Raw genomic sequence first — 25342 nt, 5'->3', positions numbered from 1 at the left:
TCCTGATTTTTCACTGGCAGTCCAAGTTTTTCTGTAATATCCATTTCTTCGGACATTTTGTTCTTTCTTTTACTTAACTCTTTCAAACCACACATTTTTCTGTCTGTAACTTTAGTTTCCTATTCAACTAATATCTTGATATTCAGTCTTCTGCAGAAGAACTCTATTTTATGGTCAATTTTGCAATTTTTGGAGTTGAAATAATCTGTTCTGCCTTGCTCCACTAAAAGCTTGGCACGCACTTAACTCCATCCTTCCATTCTGCACTTTTACATGTGCCAATACTATTTTTCCTCAGGATTAAGCTCCTCCTCTCATGCACTCTTCCAGTCACTGTTAGGCCTACCGCTTGCCAGCTTCCTGATAAATTGTGCTGAGGGGTCAAGCAAAGTGGTTACGTAATAGCATTTGTTTTGGTGATTTTTATTGTTTTCATAGCTGCCTTTAGCCTCTGGACATGGACCGCTGATTTCTTTCATATCCAGCCATCTGATTCAATGTGCTGGTGATTCCCTAGTGCTTTATTATGGCTAATCCAATGCATTGAATATAATTTAGGCTATGCTGGATCTTGACACAGTATCTATTAGAGCACAAGCATCTTGTGTCAACGTAGGCAAATCATTTACAATGGAGAAAATAACACACTTATATATTTAGGTGTCTAAATCCTGGCATAAAATCCATCAGCTTTAATCCTTAACTCAACCCTCACTGAAACTCTGCAAGGAGCAGGGCTGAAGATAACTTCCAGGGTCTGTGGTGAAAAGTTAAGCTGCAAATGTTGTTCTAACACTTTTTCTGAGACTAGTTTGATTCAGGTTCTTGAATATGTTCAGCCTGGAATAGAATAGGTTGAACTTGCATATTAAACACTTTCTAACACGAAGTGGAACAGTTTGGAGTAAGTGCCATCTGTACAGCCTAGCCTGGGAAGTGGTGAAGAACTATCTATCATCTTCTTTCAGACCCTGCTTCTGTAAACTTGTTAATCAGTTGCCTGACTCAACGTGAATTTCTCAGGGTGACCTTATTAGGCACATGTTTTCACTGTCCCTTTTAAGGTGGCTACATGCCATGTGTGCGAGCACATATTTCTTATTTGGCAGCTAATGGCCCATAATTCGTATGCAAGAAAGAGCTTCTACAAAATATTTGCGGATAAAAATAATTTTCTTGCATGCTGTAATAAACTGCATGGGTTGGTATCACAAATAGCATAGCACCTTAAATATAAGCTTTTCACACAGGTATCTTTTGCTTGATAATGGTTGAGACGATGTTATTCTGAGGAAAAACCATTTGGTTGGTTTAGTTTACTGAGATGATTTGCTTCCTGCATATGAACATGTTCATGCTCTTGGGCAATTGCTGTATTATTATTAATTGGATTTAGTAGGATAGAAAAAGCATTTGAATGGATGTTGCTTATATGTGCAGAACATATAACACTCTTGAGCCCTATCATGCTGCATTTTTTAAATGGATATCCCATCTGAATGGTTTCTTTTTCCCACTGACAAGTCATTCACTGTAGTAGTGCCAGGTTCTGTCCAGTGATGGGGCTCCAGTACATGATGTTCCTTTGATTTAGCAAGGTGGTTTCTCCCTAGAGCTTTGTGTCAGGGAGTAGATTTAACAGCTGGCAGACTGACTGTGGCACGAATTCCCAGCCATACAACTGGGAATCTCAACGCCAGCTGTAGAAGACCTTCTTTTCCCTCACAATAACATCGCAGGCAGAATGACCTGTAAATGAATTGAGGGGAGGGGTGAGGGGAGGATGGAACTGGTCATGTGGAGTTGATTAACTTGGTGTTTGAAAGGTATGAAGAGTACAGAGAAATAGGAAGGCTTTAGCAGCAAGGGGAGTAGCACAATGAGAAACACACACGGAACTGATATAATTCCTAGGTGTAAGCTCAGAAAAACCTTGACTTCAATGGGATTATAGCAGAGCACATTTTTTTTCTCAGAAATAGGAAATTAAATGAGGGATATCATCTTTGGTAACATAATAAATGAATAAAAAAAGTAAACATATTTCTCTGAAATAGAAATTATAATTAACTGTGGCTTTTCTTCTTTGAATAAGACTAGGGAAGACAGATAGGAGGAAAAATTGTAGCTCTAGAAGGCAACCATGTTGAGGTGGTCACCTGATAGCCAACTGAAGGCCAACTTCTGAAGCTACTTCCAGCCCTTTCACACAAGGTCTGAACCTCAGGTCTTCATAGAAACTTCCTCAGCACCTCCACCTTCCCTGGCAGCTCTAGGATTCTACAGGCCATAAGATGAGCAAAGGGAGTCTTTTTGTCTGGGCTGAACTGGGGTAGCTTTTTTTTTTCATAGTAAAACTTAAATATCTTGTTTTCTCAGTATTTCAGCTCCGAAGTTAGTGGGTACCGAGGTTAAAATACAGTTGTTTGTTATTAAAAAAGAAACAAAAAACAAAAAAACAAACCAAACCAAGAACAGTTTGCAAAAAGGAAACTGGGAAGGAAAAAAAAAAAAGAGAGAGATTGATTTAATTCAGCTACAATCTGCTTTGCTTGCAGTTTAGGAGCCCCATGGAGAATCAGATAAGGGTGTCTGACCAGTACTGCCTTGAGAAAATAACAGAATTATTGTTCATTCTTTTTTTTTTATTATTGTTCCTGTTATCCAGAAAATGTTACATCAATACTTTCTGCAGAAAAGCTAATGAAAAATGCACTCAGGGAGTGGTCACAGAAATTACAAATACTTGGATGATGGATGAAGAAAGAAAAACACTCTCCTTTTCCTTCTGTATTGACTTCCCTAGCAACATAGAATAATGTTTCAGTACTTTTGATGGCTTTTTTGTTCTACACTGGGACAAGACTAACACTGTCCCAAAATCACCAGGAACAGGAGTTTCACCCCAGTGGAGCATGTACCCCACCAACTAGGCACTAATTCTCTATAGGGCTTTGATCTGAGCAATCTAATCACCTAGTTTCATGTGTATGTGGGAGTGAAGCCTGCTTAGACTTCCTAGTCAGAGTCTTTGTAAACAAGGACATCCTTCTCATGCTCAATTTTCATGTAGTTTTGGCAATGTACTGGGTGTTTAATCCATTTTAATTTCTGCGGCTTTGAAAGGGTGTTCTGCAGGGTGTGCTGTAAGGAAGCAATAGCTTCCATTTTAGTGAAATGGTGAAATAAGATTTAATAGCAAATTAATCATAATAAAGATAAATCTTGTGGTGATTCACGCAAAGAGCCAACAATTAAAAGCAAAAGTGCAAAGGTAGTTGGTGACATTTAATCTGTCACCTTGGTTTTACTGAAGACAGATAGCTAGAAGAAGGAGATGTCCTTCTATAGGATGACCTTCTTCAGCCAAGCAAACTCCCTGTTTTTACACTGTACCCAGAGCTGTCTCAGTAGGAACTCACTCGAATGTTTCAGGCATGCTCTTGGGCTCTAAATGAGATGGGCTTCCCCACTAAACAAACAAAACCAACCAAACAAACCTCCCAAGATGTTTGTGAACAGTCCAGCAAAGATGCCTTCTCAATGTGTACCATCAAACAAAAAGGCTCATGCGATGCATCTTTCTAAATAACAAAGGCTCAAAAACCAGTGTGAAAAGGATTGTTGTATTCTGTTTAAATTAATAAAACAGCAGGTCCAAAGTACCTGAAAGAGAGCAATGGATAATGAGTGAAATCTGCCTGCAGTAACTGAGCTCAAGACTGCCCCAGCACATAGCACTGTTTGATAGGGCTGCTGTAAATGCCGTTGGTCAGGTTATAACTTGTAAAAATTAGTCAATTTTGCACTCCCCAGCAGCTTCATCTCCATCACGACTATTATATGACAATAAGCATTTCACAAAGCAGCGGCTTCATCTTCTAGCTCAGGTTAAGGAAGGGCAGCCGGACAGCTCCAAACAGCTTAGGACATACTTTTTCCCCAGCTACCTTCCTCTGAAACTGGCAGCACTTCAGACAACAAGCAGAAGGCATCCAAGATGTCTGCTGCTCCTTGACAAACTGCCCCCCTTCCTCTCTTGCTTGCTCATCTTTTTTTGCTCCGCAGCAGTACCCTACTGTGGAAGTGCAGAGGTTTCCTTCATCACAATGAGGCCGAAGAAGCCAAAGGCAAATGGCTTTTTTGTGACACCGCTGGTGCTTCTGAGCAATCACCTCAATCCTATGAATTCTGAAAATCCCTTTTTTTTTTTTTTTTTGTTTTTGCCAAAAATACCACTGGCAACTCTGGGCATTCATTATGTGGTAATGCAATAACTCAATTTCCCTGACAATTGTTTGTTTGCTTGTTTTCAGCAGCTCCTTTGCTCTTGAGCAGTAAATGGGATAAGCAGTGTAGGTAGGACATCAGTCTTGTTCTCATCAAGACTAAACAGTGTGAAAAAAAAGCCCCAGTTATCACACAAATCTGCTTAAATAATTCTGCAGGTACCATCACTGAAATTACTCATGTTCTTCACTGCAGTGGCTTTGTTCTGCTTCCTGCTATAGCTCAGCCACAGACATTTGCAAAAAAAAAGAGAACAAAACCAAGCATCATTCAACTTAACAACTGATGTAACATACATCAGACCTTCTTTCACAAGTCTTAGCAGCATCCTATTTGTTCTATTTGTTTTTTAAAGACACGCTGCTAATCTAAGCCATGCTGGAATTCATGGGGCAACCATATTCCCTCCCTCTTCTCCAAACCACCTTCCTCTGGATATCACCATCTGCACCACCATCCACAAATCCTAGCTCTCCCTTTGTTTTAAATCCATAACTGACAGGGTTCACAGATGACACAATGTGCATCTTGCTGCCCTAGCCTTCCCTTTCTGACAGCCATTCCCACCTCTCTCATGCTATTGTCATATGTAGGAATAGGCTGATAATCCAGATGAATAACTTACGAACACCCCACCAGTGTTCAAAAGCCACCTGAGTCCTAAATGCAACTGTGTCTTAGGTGAATATTTGAGGTTTGTGTACAGCTACTTGGGACCTACATCTGGCCATCTGTTTTCCACTCAGTCTTAATTGCTATGTAAAGAGCAAAAGCACACTTGCTGAACCTCACAGTTTTCTCTATTTTATGTTGCAAGCTGGTGGAACAGTAGGACTGTTGCTTTCTTATGAAGAAGATGCCAAACATACCAGCAACATGACATTAATTGCAACATGAGCAAACCATTTACCTGATTCTCTTCTTTTTGGTTGTAAGTGCACTCAAAGCCAGAAGCTGATACAGAAATGTACATAGCTAAAAAATGCAGCACTGAAGCAAAAAATAGCACATCCCTTCCCAAATCCTGAAATTTGTTTCAAAAGTTCTGCATTAACTTTAGCAGGCACAAGGAAGTTGAAAATGTTATTGGTAATATAAAGTCTTTTTAAAGGCCTGGTTAAATTCATTAAGCCCACTGACCTCTTGCTTAGTGAATTCTATGGGCCGCATGCTCATTACATATAGAAGTCCAGCATTTCCGATGCTATTTAACTTACTGTTTCTCATGGCAAACAGGCTGAGGGAAGAAGAGCTTCAGGGCCAGCTCTCGATGCAGTCTTTATAATGTGGTTTTCATAACAGAGCACTGTGCATGTTCTGAAGAAAGTCTCTTACTTCTGCATCAAGTGCTGTGGCAGTCTGAATGGTGCCACAGGCATCATGATGAAGAGTGCTTTTCTGCATCTGTTCTTCCATAAAATGGGAAGTACCAACCTCTGCTAACTCAGGGAGTCCCCCAGCCATCCTGTAGCAGGTCTCCAGGCCAGTGGTCACCCCAGACTCACAGTGCCCCTAGGCTGGCATCAGACTGGCTCTTCCATGGAAGCCATGCTCTGCTTGGGTTCGTCTACAGTAGCATTACAGTTCAGAATAGGACCGTGCTTCTGAAAATAGTTTCTTGATTCTCCCCATTTACTGTGCTTGGGTTCACACTGCCTAACACAAGGTTATTCTGCAGGAGCTAAACTGAATGATCTGCTTCAGCTGCTAATGGGCATTGGGTCCCTGGGAGCACATTATAGCTACTCTGAAATAAAAACTCCTGAAACACATGGAGTGCAGATGTTGGGCTCTCAGCACCATTTTGGTCCTAATGTAGACGCAGCCTTCATTCGCTGTTTGCACTCTCATGCATTTTGTACCCAAAGTGCCGCAATGTGTGCAAAGCAACCTGAATAATACATAAATTCTACCTAACTGGATGCATGTCTATAGTGTGAAGTTAGTGAGTAGGACTGTAAACTAGCCATATACTAACTCTTTCAGTAGACCACTCCTAGTGGCAGTTTACTCTTCCCCAAAAAATAGTATATTCTCCTTCAATGAAAACTAAAAACCTACTTTACAGCACATTCAATTTCCTATGCTTACAAGCTTCCAGATGACAGGAATGCTGAACGATTAAATATTAATCTGGATCAACTTTCAGAGAGGTTTTGTTAAACTGTTTCAAATTTCGGTGTATTGACATTTAGAATTAAAGGGGATGTACTTTCTTTTTCTTTTTTAAAAAATAAACTGCAATTTACCATGAAAACCTGAGCTCTGAATCAGAGTCAACAGAGGAACTCTGCTTGGTTAAATGGTCCATTTAAAAAAATCCAAAACTGGTCAATTTGAATTATTTTTTTTTTCTGAGAACCACAATGTGCATGATCACAGAGATCATACTGATATTGTTCTTCTCTCATTGTCCTTGATTTTCAGCCAAATGGCTGAGGAAAACCCTACAGACCGCAAAGCCTGTAATGCAGCAAATATAATGCATTTAGGTGCGAGGCTGAATTTACACAATGAATTGTATTTAAGAAGCATTAACCCTTGAGGTTGAAATTTTGCCCAAAGCTGAACAGGATCAAGCTTAACACTGTTGGATTCTTTTTCCATCTGCCTGGCTGCCTGACCATGTCTTCATTCAGTAAGCATAGTTTCATCTCAGAGCCTTGGGTGCTTATGTTTGCTTTGAGAAACAAAACCTGATTTCCAAATAGCCTGCAGTTTATGCTCTGTATTTCTTTCCATTTATAGAATGCTTTATGCCTTAGCATTTTGAGCGGATAAATTCCGACACTAGCAAAATACCTTTTCAGCCTGAGCATGGCTGCTGGGATTTGTTATGCCAACACGGAGGCGGACATATGTTGATTTTTACATCCAAACCTTTGTATACAAGCAATTTCTGAACATGTGGTCTACAATCAGGACAGTATAGCTGCCTGGGTGTGAGGTACACTGCCAGCCACCTGAGTTTGGCAGCTTGGTCAGATCAGGGACAGTTTAATATGTAGGTTTGCATCTGCTTTCAAAAAAGTAGTTGAGATCTAACTATATATGTTGTTCTCATAAGATTCCTGTTTTGATAAAAGCTGTTAACATGTATACCTGGGTCTCATTTTCAAATCAAAGAGCCAAGTGGCTAATAGTTTCTTCCTTGACAGAGCACCCCCAATGACACTGGAGATAAACAAAACGAGAAGAAAATATACACCTTTGTACATAACAAGCTTAATGAGGTTTGTTTTTCAGGGTAGATTTGCATACACTACCTTAAAATTGAGCTTAGCTTTAATTGGAAGGTGGCCTGTATGCTGTCGGTTACGACTGTGCTCCTGCAACTGGATACAACAGCTTATAGAGACCCAAATTCATTGCTCTGACTCTCAGCAAAGCTGCAGTAACATAACCTGACATCTAATAAAACAGCTGTAACTCACAGCAATATTATTTCCACACAAAAAAGGATATGGAGTGTTTATAAACCACAGTAGCTCTATGATGTCTTCTGTGACTTTCTTAATACCCTTTGTTTATTTAACTTTTGTGATTTTCCAACCTGGGTCATTTTCCTGAAAAAAAAATTGAAAAATTTGCTTTAGTATAAAAAGTACATCCTGCTTGCAACAAGTACATAATTCATATCTATAGTTTGCAGAAAACCCTAAACTTTCCTTCTCATAAAACAGAAGATAAATACAAAGAAAATGTTATATTTACATCATATATATACATGACCACTGTTACAATAGATCATTAATATTTTGCACATGACCGCTTTACTCACAAAGAATTTGAAGGGAAACCTACTGTATTTTCTCCACTGCTGTCACTGATACAACTATATTATTCTTCCCCACTGCATTGCTACCTGCAGTACCATTTCTCATGTCTGAGAACTTTGTTCGCATCAGCTGTCCTGAATGGAATGAGTTGCAGTCACACAAATAGAAGTTCAGCTTAATTATTTTCCTGTTACCAAAAAAAAAATAAAAATAAATAAATAAAAAACTCACTCTTACCTGAAGTGAGCAATGCTTCATTTCACTTACTTGGTTTTCCCCCATCCTTTTCCCTCCCTACAGCTACAAAAATAATTATCTCCATGACAGGTACCAAAATTTTGGTACCTGCTTCTCTCCCCCTTCAAAAGCACACTCAGCAATACTTTGTGACAATTGATCAAAAATATTACAATGATAGTTTTCAACACAGTCTTCACAGAGACTTTCATTTACCTACCTCTGGGATTTCTGTCTGCTGTGAGAGCTGAGGAGTGGGAGTCAAGCTTCTAGGGGCTTCCTGTTATTCCCAAGTTTCTATACCCATCTCCACAGTCTACACACACCCCAGGCGTCCAAAATTGATGGGGTCCATCACCTTCCCTCGCTTTTTGTGATTCCGCTTTTTTTTGCATAGGAACAACACATAAACCTCAGGTTCTGCCTGATGCCACGGTTTCTAGGCATGTCCTCTGCAAAGGCTTCCAGTTTACCAATTGGTTCCTTCCAGACACAAAAAAGACAACTTTTTACACCAGTTTACAGCTAAAACAGCCTGGCTGACTGAGGCACCGAGGTGAAACTACAAAATTACAGCTTTAATACAGGTACTTACTGCCTAGAATCATGTCCTATTTCTTTGGTCACCAGTGCAGTAATTTCTGGATTAGATGATACAAATCCTAAACCAAAATCATCATGGCAGTAATAACAACTGAGATGATAAAATAATCCAAAGAAATCAACAAAAAAAGCAATGCTAAGAGTCATCTTGTCATGAGACTGGAGGAAAAGGTAACCTTTTCGTCTTCACAGCTCTGGGATAACAATCCAGCTTTTTTTCAGGTTTCAGATAAAAAACCTTTAAGCATTGTATTTAAAGTGCTTTTAAGTTTACTACTCAAAAAATAAATAGATTTCAGAAATTTTAAACTCAATGAAAAAGTTAAACTGAAGTGCCCCAGCTTCTGTGTTTGCCCAGTCACTGCCATTGCAGTTGCCATCTGTGGAACAGAAGCAATGGCAACACTGGTGGGATGGACCAGGAAGAAATGGGGAAACACACCTGCAAAACATTTAATTGTAATCCCTTTGACATAATTGGGACTTCAAGTGCTGATTTCATTTGGAGTTGGACCTGGTTCAACTAGAAACTGGACGTTTTAAACTAAATGATCAATGAGGCTATACCCACACTCCCCTATAAAAAAAGCTCCTTGCAGAAAACCATAGAAATGTCTTAATTGCAGTAGGAAGGCTTGACTGTAAATCAAACTCAATTGCATTTAGTCCAAGCAAGCCTCGAACAAGAGTGAGAAGGAACAGTAGCTATCCCACTCTTCTACAGGCATGGGCATGAAACAAAGCTGCCATTTTACCTTCTGTGAACCTTTTGGTTCTTTTCCTTTTGGAAAGGAGCCTATAGCCTCACTGCTGCAGCTCTGGGTGCTGTGTGAGGCAGGGAATGGCACACAAGAGGTTTCCTACAAGAAACATGAGCACAAAGCAGCACAAAAGCAACATTACTGGATGACGAAGGCTGGAGCTAGAGACCCAGCTTTCTGCCAAGACTGTACATATACGATCACATCCAAAACAGGTAGCTGCTTCATGCAACCTTTTTTCCATCTGTTTGAAAAGGCAGAATTGTATTATTTTGAGGGTAAGTAAGTGCCATGGACACCATAAATGGCATTCTGCTATTGATCTTCACTATCACGCTTCACTATCATGAGAATTATTGCATCTAGTAAAGAATTTGCAACTTGGTGGAATTTTGAGGGAAAAATATTATTTAATTCTTTGGACATATTTGAAAGTGGAATTGCACCTGTACAATCATGCTCACTATTCACTTCTGGGGACATACAAACAACCACATACAAGCAGGGCTTGATTCAGGGCAAGCTGAAAGGTAACCTCTGAAGATAATAGTACCACATCAGATTGTGCACAGAACTGGACTCTTAATGTCCACAGGCTTGTCAAATTACTGGTTATGAAATAAAAGGTAAAACAAATGAATACCTTGGCGTATTTTAAGTCAAAACATTTTGACAAAATGCAAGCTATACACTAGTGAAGCTAAATGGATAAACAGAATAGACACAGAAAAGAAAATGCATGAAAATCTCATGCCAATGGAAACACATCCCAGGCTGTCAAGCAGCAAACAATTTAAAATATTGCCATATGAGAAAGGCAAATGGTTTCAAACAGTTCTTTAGTATTGCTAAAAACAAGCTCAGATATTGCAATGACTGTCTCACTTCAAAACTCTAGTGGGAGAGTTGAGGGGAGTGTGAATCACGCTTGGAGAGCATGCAAGAAGCAGAGCCAAGATGGAGCTGAGAAGGACATAAGCAAGGTTGAATGTGTGGTCCTGTTTGTTTGTCTTTACATAGTGCAAGAACAGTACAAAATTAGAAGGTGACATATTTAAATTAACAATTACTTCTTCAATGTTACCTTGAAAATCAAATAGCCCAAGAGCAATGAACTTGATACATGCTGTAGTGAATGTAAGCAATAATAGTAAAAGTGTATGTACACACAAAGAGTTTCTAACATCTACAGATAGTAACAACAAAACTATATGCTGCTTTCTTTGAGACATGCAGAGCTGGCTCCTTGCAGAGACAATGGGCTGCCTGGTATTGGCAGCTTTTATCAGATTTGATGTGATGTACTCTTGCAGCTGATCCACCAACTGAGAAAAGACACTAATAAATACATACATAATCTAAGAAGCAACAATCAAGAGATGCCAGAACCAGCCAGAAGTTTCCCCAAAGGGGAGGTGTGGGGGGGATGATGTTAACTGGCATGAATGCCAGAAAACACAATAAATAAATTAAAAGATGTAAAAACTGACAAAAACCTGGACCCAGACTAGCCACAGAGACATTTTGGAGAAACTGGCAAGAGATACAGGAGGCATCTCAGGAAATGTATTTCAGCCCTTGTAAGTAAGTTGCAACTTGGTGTAGTACCGAGGGTGGTGGTGGTGGTGGTGATGTGTACAAAGCCATCACCATTATTAAACCCACAAAAGTTAGAACCGTGATGTTTCCTGTTTGCACTGTGCAGCGGCATCCTGCGGCGCTGTACATGCGGGCAGACACCGAACACACGCTATTATCAAAAGACTTTTACATTTTCCCAAGCGCCTGCTCGCAGATGGGAGACAGACAGGGAAATGGCTGTGCACGAACGTCTGTGAACGTCGCTCCCCACTTTCGCTCCCGAGGGGTCCTGCAGGTGCGTGTGTGCCCCTGCACACGCAAACCCCACTAGCGCCTGGACCAGGGTCCGTCCACAATCCCCATCTCTCTAAAGCGGTGGGGGTTGCTGGGCTATCCTTCTCAACGCGACTCCCCGTCGGGCTCCCGGGACGCGGTCGGGCAGCAGCTGCACTGGAGTCAGGCATGAGCTCGGTAAAACAGCTCTCCCCTGTTCCACAAGCACTGGGAGCTCGCTGACAGCACTCACCTGCCGGAATCAGGCTGCGTCTGCTGCACCGAGCTTGCGAAAGCAGCGCGAAGAAGTAAACTTACCTGACACCAGCAGCGCGACTGGGATAAGTCCATCGACAGGGAGAGCGCATTCGCTGTTTGAAAGTGCGTTTAAATTAAGGCTCGGGTTTAGTTTTTGTGCAACTCAACGCCAGCTGCTTGCGGCCGGGAGCTTACTGGCGCAGGGCCGCTAGCGTGAGCGTTCCTCTGAAGAGGGGATGAGATTAAATATCTTAATAACCATATTAACGCTGTTACATCCTGGCCGCTTTGCAGCGGGGCGCACCCTGGCGAGGATGACGGCCCGCGGGGCGGATGGGGGCCAGCGCTGCCCCTGCCTCTCCCCCCGCCCGGCAGCGGCGGCGCGGGAGCTCTCCCCAGGGATGGGTGGGTGGGGGGGTGCCCCCGGCGGCAGGCGGCGCTCCGCGGCCGGCACTGGGTGCTGCGGCGGCGGGGCCGCGGCGATCTGCGGCGATCCCGGTGGAGCTGGGGAGCTGGGAGCGGGGTGCAGCGCCGGGATGGAGCGGAGAGCAGCCGGCTCCTTCCCCGATCCCGGCGGGAAGGAGGCAGTGCCTGAGGTGAGAGGGGGCCGCGGGGCGGGTCGGGGGCACCTGGTGGCGAGGGGCTGTGTCGCCCTCCCGGTTCTGTGCGGCGCCAACTTTGCTGTTCGCAGGCAGCAGCGGCCGCGAACTTGCCGGGTCCCCTCCCTGCCCCGAGCCGCGCGCGGAGCGAGGGGCGCAGAGAGCTCCCCGACGAGCCGCGGCCGCCCCGCCCCGTCCGTCCCGGTCCCTCCCGCAGGGGCTCGGCAGGACTCCGCTCCCAGTCTGCCCCCGGCCCTGGCGGCGCAGCCCGCGGGTAGGCGTCAGCCCTGGGTGGCGCGGTGGCCCCTGCCGAGGCTCCGGGCCAGCCCTGCCCGGGCACGACGTCCGGCGCCCGTCCTCCCGCACCCACCCCGCGAACGGCGGCAGAAGGTAACGGGTCTGGCGGCGGTAGCGGGGGGGGGTCGGTAGCGCTCGGGGCTGTGAGAGGGCACAGCGTCTGCTTGTGCCTTAACTGCCTGAGAATACTTTTCTGCTTGCTTGCTGGCTTGGGTTTTTGGGGTGGCGTTTCGTTTTAGTCACAGAAGCAGGGTGCGTTGAGCTGTCAGTGAAATGGCGATGGTGTGCCGGGGCACGTAACTTCACAGGAGCCCCAAATCCTTTATTTTTTCGCTTAGACAGAGCTCCCCCTGGGTTCCCGGGTCTTTCGCGAGGTTTACACAAAATTAAGTCTTCAGTCAGGTTACAACATCTGTGAAATAATACGTGTAGCTAACGTGATTATGAATTTCGGTTTAAACTGTAAGCAAAATGTGTTCTGAATATGCATGTCAGTCATAGTTAATGTTTGCTAAATATGTTACTAAAAATTTGAATGCATATTCTCAGTAAGATCAGGCCATAAATTGTGAAGGAATATCAAGGGTCTGTCTCTATTCAGAACCACACCATTCGGTTTTTAACATACTAGGTTCAGCGCTGGCCCTGAAAACAGGGGTTAAGATGTATCCAAGGAAGAAGGTTCTTGCCTGTAGGACCCTTGACGAGCCACTTCCAGTGGAATCTGAGTTGCGAGCTCTCCTGTTTATGCAGTGCTTCTGCTGGAGTTACTTTTGCAAGAACTTCTTACTGCATCTTTCTTTCCCGCGGGGGGAAGATTGGCTGGGTCTGTACCAGTAGCAAACCTCCACCTGAGTGCTCGTTTTTAGTTCAGCCTCCAGCACCAAAGCTATTTGAGAAGGAAAGGTGTCTTTTTGAGTCTGCTTATTTCCTGCCCCTCCACTGCCCCGGCTATTTCCATGGTTCTTAAATGACTTGACGATGACCTTGAGAGGAAGAAGTTAGCTTTGCTCAGAGGACTTCAGGCTTCTTTTATTTGCTCTTCTTAAAGCTTCCTTAAAACCAACAAGCAGAGCGTTTGGAGGGAAACCTGCGCCCCGTCACTTTCCTTACCTTAACTAAAAGCTGATAGATGTTCCCACTTGTTTTGGAAAGGTTTGTAGCCAAGCACGAAAGATCGGATTTGACACTGCTAAAGTAAAACATGAGGTAAGGCAAAGGAGGGCAGTCCTTTTTCATACATCACTCCTCATGTGGAAAAATTGGGTTAAAAACTATGTGAACTTTCTTCTTTTTTTCCCCATGACACTTTTATTTTGGTGGGTTATTCGGTGTGTCTGTTTCTGTGAAAACTCAAGACTTTTGCCTTTTAAAAAATATTAGCAATATTACCATATATTTTCAGGCTGCACTCACTAGGAGATTAACAGCACTTGGCCCTGTGCCTCTGGTCTTGTGCCTAATAATACATTGTGGGAGCACTGCATTAACCGTCAGTAAATGTCTGTCATCTCTTTGGGCTTAATTACGGAATGGTTTTAAAACAGCACGCAAAGGAAAGTTTCAGCTCATCTTTTAGATGTCATGCAGCCCTGTGTATGAATAATTCTCATAGTGCCTGGATCTGTTGGCAGTGGCCCCATTAAGGGAAAAAAGCCCTGCTTTGTTTATGTGGCTTTTGAAGCCCTAAAATTTTGGGGCTCATTTTTTTATTTCCCTTTAGCAGCTCTGTGTTGATAAAATAGACGAGAAGAATTGCATTTCTTTGCTGAGCAGGATGCTTAGGCAGGATGGTCTTCGGATGCTCCTCGTCTTTCTCTTTGTTGTTGTGTTTGATTCTGGGAGAAATCCTTTTAAATGCCTGACTATGATTTCAGGGCAGCCTAAGAAATTGCTCACAGGCAATTGTGCCTTGCACTGAACCCAGTGTTGTCGGCAGTCAGACAGGATCAGTAATCAAGCTGGTGTTGGATGGATTGTGAGACATCATGGAAACATTTGTACTTCTCTAGTACAAGACCTGTCTAATTAGACAGCCGAGAGCCAAAAAAGCTGATCAGAGTGGACAGTGCTATAGCTAACCTGTGCTAACGTTGTGCAATGTTGGTACCAAGTAGGAGTGCTCAGATGGTGAATTATTCCACAGTATTGTCTTTTGAATGCTCAGCATAGCTTTTAGCTTGTGAACTTGCATGTAGACAGCTATTTAATTGCTTCTTTTGAGCAATTGTTGGAAAAACCAATCTGGATGTTATATCACTGTGTCCTCAGATTGTTTGCAAGGAAAAGAGGCAGCATTTTAAGACTGAGCTGATGATAAAAGTAAATGTTCAATTTGAACAGTAATAAGGGAAGAAAGAGAAAACTGGAGGCAGTGAAAATTCTTAAACATTTTTTAAAGGTTTAAGTGACTGAGGAACCTTTCTCCTATTTTAAAAATGACATAGGCAGTCAAAGGCCAGAGTGCTAAATCTGTGATATTGATGGGTCTCACAGGTGGCTCAGAAACCTTGTCAGATATGTGTGATAAGGACTGAGGTTGTTTCTTTGCAAGTTTTCTGTAGCTCTACTAAAAAATGAAGAAGCCGTTATCAGCTCTGGCCATGTACCTCTTTGAACATTCAGGGTGCCTTGCATTGAGTAGCTTATTTGCTTAATTAAGCCATCAGTTTTGAGTTATGTGACTTGCATGTTTCCCTACTTAAATTAATGTCTTCATCAGATTGATAATTACACCTTTTATAATCAATGGACCTTAATGCTTTGTTTGCATCAGACCTTTTTAAGTACCTATTAATTAAGCCTGACAACTTGGAGTTACTTTGTACTGCTTCCCCAGTGTAGTCTTACTCTGTTTCACAGCTGAACCTACATCCCATTTCAGGAGGCAGTTTAGCCATAAAGGGAAGTGATACCCTGTTGCTTCTGTTTTCTTGAGTAGTGTCTTGCTTGTGGAAGACCTTTTCCTTACTCCTTGCTTTGTTTCTTTTTCAATGGGTCTGAGATATCAAGGCAAATTAAGGTTCTGTGCAGGTTAAATGGTGAGCAGAATTAAAAAATATTATTTTGGAAGACTCTGGCGCTGGTCATATTGGCTGACGCAAGCCAACTGGCTTTCCGCTGACTTCCCATGAGAGAAGGGCTGGAGTCCCTCTGCCCTTCTGCCCTTACCAACTCAAAAATCATCTGTGATTTCTTAATAAAAGCTGATGTGCTCTAGGCTGTGTGCTTTACATTTTAAATCCTTCAGTGCTTTCTGGAGCATTATTCTTATTAAATATTTACAATCTCTTTATGGTTTGTTTGTTGTTTTTTTTTCCCTGGAAAAAGATGAGAAATATACAGTCTCCCAGCTTCTTAACTGGAACTGGCATCTTTGATAATCATTCAGGCTGTACCAGCATATTTGCTGTCTCATAATCATTTGGTGATAAAATCTAAAATTTTAAAGCAAATCAGAGGTTTGTGGTATTTTTTTCGAAATTACAGAAAACTGAAAGAACAGTTTAAATTACTGAATCAAGTCCCTTTAATGTGTTCCTAGTCCTGAGTAAAAAAGATCTCAAATGATCTCTTTCTCATTGTCTTTCAGGATTCTAAATAACTACATTAAAAATAGAGATAAGTAAGACTGTTAACTGTGATGCCAGCTATTGGTAAAAGTAAACGTAAATTCACTGTACTTGCAGAATATCTACCAGATAATGGTTCTCCATGCTCTGTGCTATTTGGTTAACTAGTGTCTTTTGTTTTACGAGCTCTCTTGGTAGCACTCGTGAAGTTTGTTGAAAACAAGGGATCCAACTAAAGCATGTAAAATTAGAGTTCTGCACAACTGGCAGCAGGCAAATCAATATTAGACAAATGGGAAGGAACATGAGCATTTAAAAGGAAAAATGTACTCAAGATTCTAGGAATATTAAGGCATCAAGATGAAACAACAATAATGTATTAAAAACATATCCTTTCAGTGTTGTTCCAAAAGGTGAAGAATTACACGTGCTGGTAATTATGGAAATTATTCTTGTCTTCTCTTTCAGAGCTTTGTGTTTCTTGAAGAAACAAATAGTGTTTAGACCGAACACAAGAAGCACTTTATAAATATCAGTGGTATGGGTTTTTTTGACAATTGAGTTAGAACTGTTTGTCTCAGCCTTCTATAAATGGCTCCATTAGCAAAATAAAAAGGCTGATACCTACTGAGCAGGGAATAATGAGAAAGATTCAGCATTTCCTGTGTGTAGGGTTGTCTTGTGCCAGGGTGCCCACTGCTCACCCTCAAGTGAATAGGAGCTCCATGGGAACAGCTGTGAGAGTGTTGGTGATACCCTTCTCCATCTGAACTCCATCACTCCCCAGGTGGGAATGGGTGCTGGCACGCGATAGAACCATAGAATCATTGAGGTTGGAAAAGACTGTTAAGATCATTGAGTCCATCTGTTAACCTAATACTACCAAGTCCACCACTAAGTTGGCTTTGCTTGGTACACATGGGATTTGAAAAAATCCCAGGTGTTGCCCTGGGAACTTCAGAGAGGAATGATAAACCTGTTTGTTTTCTGAGAAGAGACATTCTGCATATGAATGCTCCATCCCTGGCAGTGTTCAAGGCCAGGTTGGACCAGGCCTTGGGTGATATGATTTAGCGTAAGGTGTCCCTGCCCACGGCAGGGGGATTGGAACTAGATGATTTTAAGGTCCTTTCCAACCCTAACGATTCTATGATTCTATGATTCTATATGTGTAGCTCTTGCCATCACGTGGATTTATTTTTTAAATGTTTCTAGTCAGACTCACTGGAATGAGCTGAAAATGATGTTTCTCAGATGTACTGTAAAGCAGGCATCATGTGTTGGCTGTGAAGCAAATTCCTCACACATGTTGTTATTTTATGCATATTTACCCCACTGTCTGAATTACAAGGTATCTGTAATTTTAAAATGTTTAAGGAGAGACTTGACAGATGAAGGAAAAAGGAGAATTAAGCCAGCCAGATTTAGGATAAACCATCCTTCACAGATTTGCACTGCTGTGATAATATTTTCTCATGCCAGGTCTTGTACACCTGAAAAATACACCTTCAAAACTTCTTCAGGTCTAGGTCATTTCTGACACTTTGGGATTTTATCTATCCAGGGTGTTGAATGGAACTGGATTCTGAATGGGAAGCTCATTTTCATCTACTTTTTTGTTTCTCCAGTTAGAATTGGACCACAGCTATTGATTTTAAATCTTTGTCACATCCAAACAGCTTTGAATCAAAGAAAATACTGCTTTGTTACTCATTCGACTAAAAGCATGTATCCCTTAGGGCAGATCTACCTACTGTGGTGACTTTGAAGGTGTAAAAATTTGCATCACCTCACAATCTCTCCCTTTCGCCTCCTCCTCCCTCTCGGTCCTTCCCTTCCCATGGAGTTCAGCAGTACATGGATCACGAGCCCTGGTTTCCATGATTTATACTGCTGCTGGTTCAGGTGAGTTTGGGATTACTGGGCTGTTACTGGCCTGAGATGGAATGATTTCATTCACAGCTACACCCAAATTTAATTACAGCTGAAACGTCACTGAATTGACTGAGCAACAATATAAGAATACCATATTCAGCATCAACACCAATGGGAATGTGCTGGTTTAACCACACAGGTGAAGAGATTAATGAAGGAAGTGATACGATTCCCATTAGTGGGTTGAGGTCATGAGTGTTGTGAAGCAATGTCAGCCAGGAGACCAGCTCACTGCCTGAAATTGGTCAGCACACCGATGGACAGGTTTTTCTGCTTGTAGAAAAATGTTCTTGGGGCTTTTTTTTATATTTCTAAAAAGAGGAACACCCTTCTTTGGAAATGAGGAGACAATTGCTAGAGAAACACTGTCATTGAACGTTCAAAGTAATAGGATAAAGGATAGACTGAGCTTGAGGGAAGATTAAGGGGTTTTGAATTCTTCATAGTGAAGTGCAAGAATCGTAAGTACTCCATGCTGAACAGATTGTGATGGGCAGCAGGAGAACCAGTTGTTTTCCTTCAGATTATCAGTGCAATTTGTTCAACTGGTAAAGCCAGGAAGCCAGAGCCTCCATGGAGACTCTGCAATCACTATATAAATTCATTCAACGAAACTCTGAGTGAAAACCAAGTCTCTTTAGTTTGAAGCTTTTCAAATATTATTCCAAGGCTAAAGCCTGTATGGTTTAGGATTTTACTTTATTCTGACCTGCCAAAATGAAATTTTACTTGGTTCTCAAGAATGAATTCTTTCGCTCACAAACTGGCTTTGATGATGTTACTGAGTTAAGGGGGAAGTAGTTTAAAAAGCAGATGTTTCCCAGGATGTAGAGCAGGTCCTCAGAAATTTTACTTACTAATTCTGACTTAAGAAATTGTCCTGGGTTCAGCAGCAGTAGCAGTTATTTTTCTCCTTCTTAGTAGCTGGTGCAGTGCTGTGTTTTTGACTTTCAGCCTGGGAGCAGCACTGATAACACCATTTTTTTTTTGTTACTGCTCGAATGTTTAGTCTGACCAAGGACTTTCTGATTCTCATGCTCTGCCAGGGAGGAGGGGAAGCTGGGAGGAAGCAGAGACAGGAAACCTGACCCAAACTGACCAAAGAGGTATTCCATACCGCAGCACAGCATGCCCAGGATGTAGAACTGGGGCAGTTACCCGGAAGGGACAGAACACTGCTGGGTAGGGCTGGGTATTATTGATCAGCAGGTGGTATTGTATTCTCTTCCCTTGTTATTTCCCTTATCATTGTTATTATTGGTGGTAGCAGTAGTGGTTTGTGTTATACCTTAGTTACTGGACTGTTCTTATCTCAACCCGTGGGAGTTACATCCCTTTCGATTCTCCTCCCCATCCCTCTGGGAGTGGGGTGGGGGGGGCGAACGAAGGGGGGAGAGAGAGAGAGACTGTGTGGCTGATTTGTGGCTGACTGTGTTTAAACCACAACAGAAATGATTGCTTTTTCAGAGATCACTTTAATGTGCTTCTAGTTAATGAAGATTATGATAGACCATCAAGATTGAGGCCATCTTTTCTTATTTCATGCTTCCTTTCCTCTTTTAATTTTTTACTTGTGGTAAATATGCAATTATTTTTTGATGGCAGGGACTTGCTATGTGTCTCCATGGACAGGCTGGTACCACTTTGTTATCATTACTGGACCTTTTACCATCTTTCCATGCTGCAAGACATTGCTGGTCAGCTGAGCAGTTAAATTTGTTTTATAATAATGCACACTGACCTAGTTCTGAGCTTACCCACATGCTCAGAATAATGACTAGTTTTACATGCCAGACCTAAGCAATCAGTGAAGCTGCAGGAAACTTGTTTGTGGTTTCTATTGATGTGTTTGGGTATGCTTACTTTGAATTATATCATTTATACAATGTCTTTCAATATCTAGAAGCACACAGTAAAATCTTGACCCTGTTACATTTAATTATGGAGACAGTTCCTGTGACATTATATGAAGTCTTAGTTTCCAGCCAAGTTTTATGTATCTTTTCCAGCTTGTCATTCTGCTGAAGTTGCGTTTGCTGATTAATGGGAAGTCATGGTACCACATCAGAACCTTAGGGACTCTTCAGCTTACAAGAGGGCAGGAGCGTCTCCAGTCATACCAGTTCTAGTCCAGATACAGTCAGTTTGCTATATAGTTTCCATGCCTAGAATACTTCTCTTGTCTTGTTCTTGTCTCTCATGTTTTTCAAGGTCATTTATTCAGGTTTGCCTTTGAGCTGCAGTTCTTAATGTTACTAGATGTCCGCAAAGTCATCAGAAGTGTTTCAGGAAGAAATCTTCTGAATATGACTCTAAAACCTGTGAAAACCTTTGAAAATATGTATGGGTTAGAGAAGCTAATCAGGGTTACATATGAGACACATTTTGCCATACGTTTTGCTGTAGAAAGTCTTTTTGTGGCTAGTTGAATTAGTCTTGAAGGAGGTATAAGGCTCCTTTTTATACCTACTGATTTAGAAACAAAAGGTTAGGTCCTTTGAGGCTTGGAAATGCACAGTATGCACAACCTTTTCTTTACTTGCCGAGAGTAGAAGCAGCGTATCCTCTGTGCTTTTGAGAGTTCCAGCATTTGATAATTGTAGATTGTGAATCTCCCCTTTTGTGTGTATATTCTTCAATGTAAATGTCACTAAAATATTTCTTGGTTTAGTATTAAATTTAGTGTTTCCCTAAAACCCTTCTAAGTGCAGCCTCTCCTGGTGGTTTTATGAGGCTTCATGCTGTGAAGGCTTCCTCTGGATGCAGAAGGACTTGAATTTGTTCTGTAGACTGCTGTTAGGAGCTCACAATGGGAGCAATGCCTGGCTAGATGGAAGGGAAATGTTCTTCTTGGCTGTGCTGAGGTAAATCAAAGGAGCCTGCCCAGATTCACCTCTGGGTGAATTCACATCTCAGTCCTAGATATTTATTCTTGTATTTCTTTGTACTTGTACTATGGTCTGGAGTTAAAACCAGAAAAAACAACAGAGTCGTGGGCTGATAATGTACTGCCCTTGGGCTAAGCAAGAATAAAACTTCCGATTTTCTTTCTTTTCTAACTTTAAATAAAAATTTGTGAAAGAGCTCACATTCAGTGCCTAAGCCTGCCAGACTTCACACTTCATGAGTAATTCTTATTCACACAAACAATCCTACTGATTGTATTGGTGTCCTGAAGCTGATGGGCTCATGTAATTAAGGGGTTTCAGGAATGGATCCTTATAGGGCATTTAAAAACCTTTTATTTATCAAATCTTATACATTCTAATTACTAGTTCAGTTAGTATACTTAGTCATGTTATTAAGTGTGTTGAATCATTTTTAATAACTGTTGTGTTTCTCTGTGAGCTCTGATTGTGACTGGCAAATACGTGTTCAAATGCTGTAAATGTGTATGTGCATGCTTCTCAGAAATACGCTTTTTTGTTTCATATTAAATATGGCTCCATATGCAACAATTTACTACAGTTTTAAATGCTGGATTATTTTTTCCTTTTTTTTTTTTCTTATATTATCTAGAATTAATTTATTCCTCAAATGAAGGGATCCATCTTTAACTTAAGTGAGAAAACCAGTGCTTATAAAAAGTATTCTAGGGAGCATATAGCTGTATGCATGTATCAGTCTGAAAAACCAAAGTCAGGTGGGAATTCGTCATGTATAATGGCGGCAGCCTGATTCTCCAGCAGCTGAAACCTCTGGAGTCAGCATTTCCCTGGGCTTTTCTTGCCTCCTTCTTGGTTGAGAAGATTTTTCAGGCATGATCTAAAGATCAAAGAGAGCTGGTGACATGATTTTCTCCCCCCTGCTTTTTGCTTCCTTGGCATCCTTTGTTCTGATTATTCATGCTTAAATATCTTTGCAAAAAGGACAGTGTCTGTTTGTTCTTCTTTTACTCCTGGAAATACGGGTAAATTAACCAGTTATAATCTAAGGGTATTGTTTATTGCACAAGGCAATAATAATAAGGCAACAATAGCATAAGGAGTGAGATAAGCAGTAGGCTCAATGGTGGCATGTGCATTTGGTGAGCTGTGCAGGTTAATACCTGTTTAAACTCCGTTAGCATCACCCTGGAAGAAAGAAAGAAGCCAGTTACCACCATCTTGGCCTTCATGGTGTTAGCCTTAGCTTAGACAGGGTAGATTTCGTCTCTGTTTCCAGTACTCTTCACCACCATCACTTCAGAGATCTCTACAGGGTCCTGGTGTTGTACACTGCAATCCTTGCCTTAAACTTTGCCACAAGAGCTGTATGAGGCCCATAATGACCTATTTAACAGGATTTTGATAGTGCTTTCCTTCTCAATAACCTAGTTATTGCCTGTGTACCTTTCTTAGTTCAACCAACCTCAATTGCAGGCAGAACTGTGGAGGAGACAAAGAACGGATCTCAGGGGTATTCACAAAAATAATTTGCAATCCTGACAGAGAGCTGTACTTTCTTAATTATCTTTTTCCATGGATTTCGAGAACCTGCTGGAATATGCCAGTTTATACCACTCTTGGCATTCTCAAAAGTGGACCATTATTAGAAAGAAAAAAGAATACGTAATTGTACTACAGAAAGATCCTACTCTACAATTTTTAAGTTATTCTATGCATCACTGGAGGTTTCAGTGCAAAATCATGAAGCAAGAGACACAGCTGCAGTTATATTAAATAGCATAGAAAGGTACAAAAGAAATCAGACCCTTTATTTTCAGAATGTAAATGAAAATGCAGTGTTTGGGTTAGGAGCAAACTGTTCCGAAGAGCAGAATACGTCATGATTGTGCATTATGAGGTCCTTTGAACCTTCCAGTGAATTGTCTTGTGTTAGCTACTGATTTTTCCATCCTATTTCCATTTATGAAAGCTAGTAGAGGTGGCCTGACTTTGAGCTAGTCATTACTGGAATTTCAGCTGACCATTATATGTGCTCAAATAGTCATAATGTAAGTCTAATTATCCACTTTCACTTAAAATAAGTTAGTTTAAAATTGCGCAGAGTGGTAATTTGTCTTTAGGTGGTACTAGGTCAAGGTAGAACAGCAGCATTCAGGCTGCTCATCCACACATCTGGCATTATTTTCTGTCTTCTGGTGTCATGAGCATGAGTTTTGTCTCTATTCATTTTGTGCATCCACTTACGCATTCACAGGGATAACAGATATCTCAAAGAAACACCTAAAGTGGCTTCACAGTCATCAGCTGCATATCCATAGGGCTGTCTCTGAAAAAAAGGGACAGGTCTTTACAAGTAGGCCTAGCAATGCCTGACTTCAGGTTTCTGAATTAACTCCTAAGCCCCAGGTTTGGTTTCCATGCTGCCCACACCATACATGTGCACTGCAGGTGAGCCCTGGAATGGATCTGTTCTGCAGTGCCCTCCCATCCTGCTCCCTGTTTGCTCAACTTCAGAGTTGTGAAGCATAACCCAAAGCTTTTCTGCATCCTCCACAGCTGAGTTTCCATTCTCTGGAAACCAGAGTACTAGAAAGTCTGGGAATAGGCAGCAAAATAGGCATCTAATAGGATCAAGATACAGCCAGGATTTGTACCTGTATGCAGACGGCAGAAAGTGCTCCAGACTCAACATTGTTATTGTCATTTGGGTGGGTTTTTTTTTCTCCACAGGAGTGTTTCTGAACTGCTGCCGCATAGCCAAGGCTGAGTGAAAGCTGTGAGCAGGTACCTCACTGAGTCCCATTAAAATGGGATGGTCTTCAGGGGTAGTTGCCTTCAGTCCTTTGAAAGGACAGAGCTGAGCCTGCTGTTTTCTTTGGGGGGGGTACCCTTGAGCTGGAGCCATGTGACTGGGAACTGAGTTCCCCTCTAGAGTGAAAACAACTGATTCTGAACATCTGGGGCAGTGCTCTGACTTTAGCTGGGTATTCCCTTCAACTCCCATGCTGAAGCTGTGCCTCTCATGCCAGAAAATCTTGGGGCTGGATTGAGAAGGCAGAGGTGAGAGGGAGCGTGATACTGTGCCCTGTATTGGTGGTGGTATGTGGCTTGCTTCTCACAGAGTGAGGATGAAAGATAATGAATGAAGGTGATAATGAAATGGGTATCCCTCTGCCACTTTGTAATTTCAGCTGAGCCAACTGATAAGTGTTGGAGTGCCAGGAAACACGTGGGTTTCCAGGAATCCAAGGATGGGTTTAAAAACATTTTTACGTTGCTTATTCACCCATGTTACATTTCTGTTACACCAGTGGGCTCTCAACAGCACAGTAATAAGTATGATATTAGTACAGTTAGGGTTAGGTTTTTGTAATTATGTAAAAGCAATTTAATTTATCAGGTTTTATTTCCCACCTGTATTTTTTGCTGTGTGTTCTGGGATGCCTTAAAGTGTCTTTGAAACAATGTGGTAGCAGTAGAGGTTGTTAAAACTGTAGCCCTGAAGGAAATTAAATGTTTTTAACAGAAAATGAGACAAAACACATTAATGAAGTGTGTGTTTGTGTGTCAGACTGGGTGCTTTCTTTCTTGCAGTTGCATGCACTGACTGATACGGTTCTGCCTGCTGCCAGAGCCTGCCTTTCCCTGGAGGGACAGCATCTCTGCTTCTTGGGGGAAGAGAGGGAAGATGTATGAGACCTGATCTCCAAATTCCATCCTTTTTTTAGTTTTCCTGAGTGGAGTGGCAGGCATGGGTGCATGAGAGAGAGTGGCAAGTCCTTGGGGCTCTGTGGAGCCAAGACGTGTCTGAAAGAATGCCAAAGTCCCTTTGGGTGGGAGAATAAGGCAGGCAGCCAGGTGGGTGGTGTTAGGACTGCTTTCTGTGACCTGTCATGGATGAGGTGGCAGAAACAAAGGCTTAGGTGAGGTTGCAAGAGCGAGGTCTTGGCTGGAGCTTCCATTTCAAAGCTTTTTGCACCTTTGATGGTCTGGGAATGTAGTGGTTGGTTGCCTGAATGGTTAAAGAAGATAGGGACCAAGCTATAGGAGCTTTGAATATTATTGCCCTAGAGAGTCCTGGCTCCCTGTGGTCACTGATGTTCTAGAACACTTTGAAGAGTCTGCCTCTGTACAGAGGGTACTGCTCAGCCTTGATGATGTATAGTGAAGCTGTTGTTTTGTTATAACGTGTTACAAGGACAGATTTAGGCTGGGCCTAGCAGAGCTTTAGCTCTTCTCCCACTGCCTGTGGCTTCCCTCCATCTCCTC

General features: G+C 42.0%; 1 protein-coding gene and 1 long non-coding RNA gene across 6 annotated transcripts in view; one reads left to right on the top strand and one right to left on the bottom strand.

Moving 5' to 3' along the window:
- Positions 1-5022: 5022 nt before the first annotated feature.
- On the bottom strand, positions 5023-11969 carry LOC130607280 (uncharacterized). Its single transcript, XR_008974206.1, has 2 exons — positions 11843-11969; positions 5023-7856 (listed from the first exon to the last, which is right to left on the bottom strand). It is a non-coding gene; the product is annotated as an uncharacterized LOC130607280 (long non-coding RNA).
- Positions 11621-25342, top strand: part of KCNG2 (potassium voltage-gated channel modifier subfamily G member 2) — a 56718-nt gene continuing 42996 nt past the window's right edge. Inside the window, exons 1-2 of one of the 5 annotated variants that reach the window (XM_057424237.1) lie at positions 12271-12378; positions 24802-24931. The gene's annotated coding sequence lies outside the window, so the exon portion shown is untranslated. Of the gene's footprint in view, positions 11906-12240; positions 12379-12596; positions 12772-24801; positions 24932-25342 lie in introns of those variants that run through there. The other 4 variants (XM_057424236.1, XM_057424235.1, XM_057424234.1 and 1 more) reach the window with 4 other exon arrangements.

The sequence above is a fragment of the Pezoporus wallicus genome, unplaced genomic scaffold (genome assembly GCF_028554395.1).
Source record: "Pezoporus wallicus isolate ANWC-B61680 ecotype Strahan unplaced genomic scaffold, APGP_CSIRO_Pwel_v1 contig_5485, whole genome shotgun sequence".
Lineage (NCBI taxonomy): Eukaryota > Metazoa > Chordata > Aves > Psittaciformes > Psittacidae > Pezoporus > Pezoporus wallicus.
The sequence above is the reverse complement of the archived record's forward strand: the minus strand, read 5'-3'. Positions and strand labels throughout refer to the sequence as shown.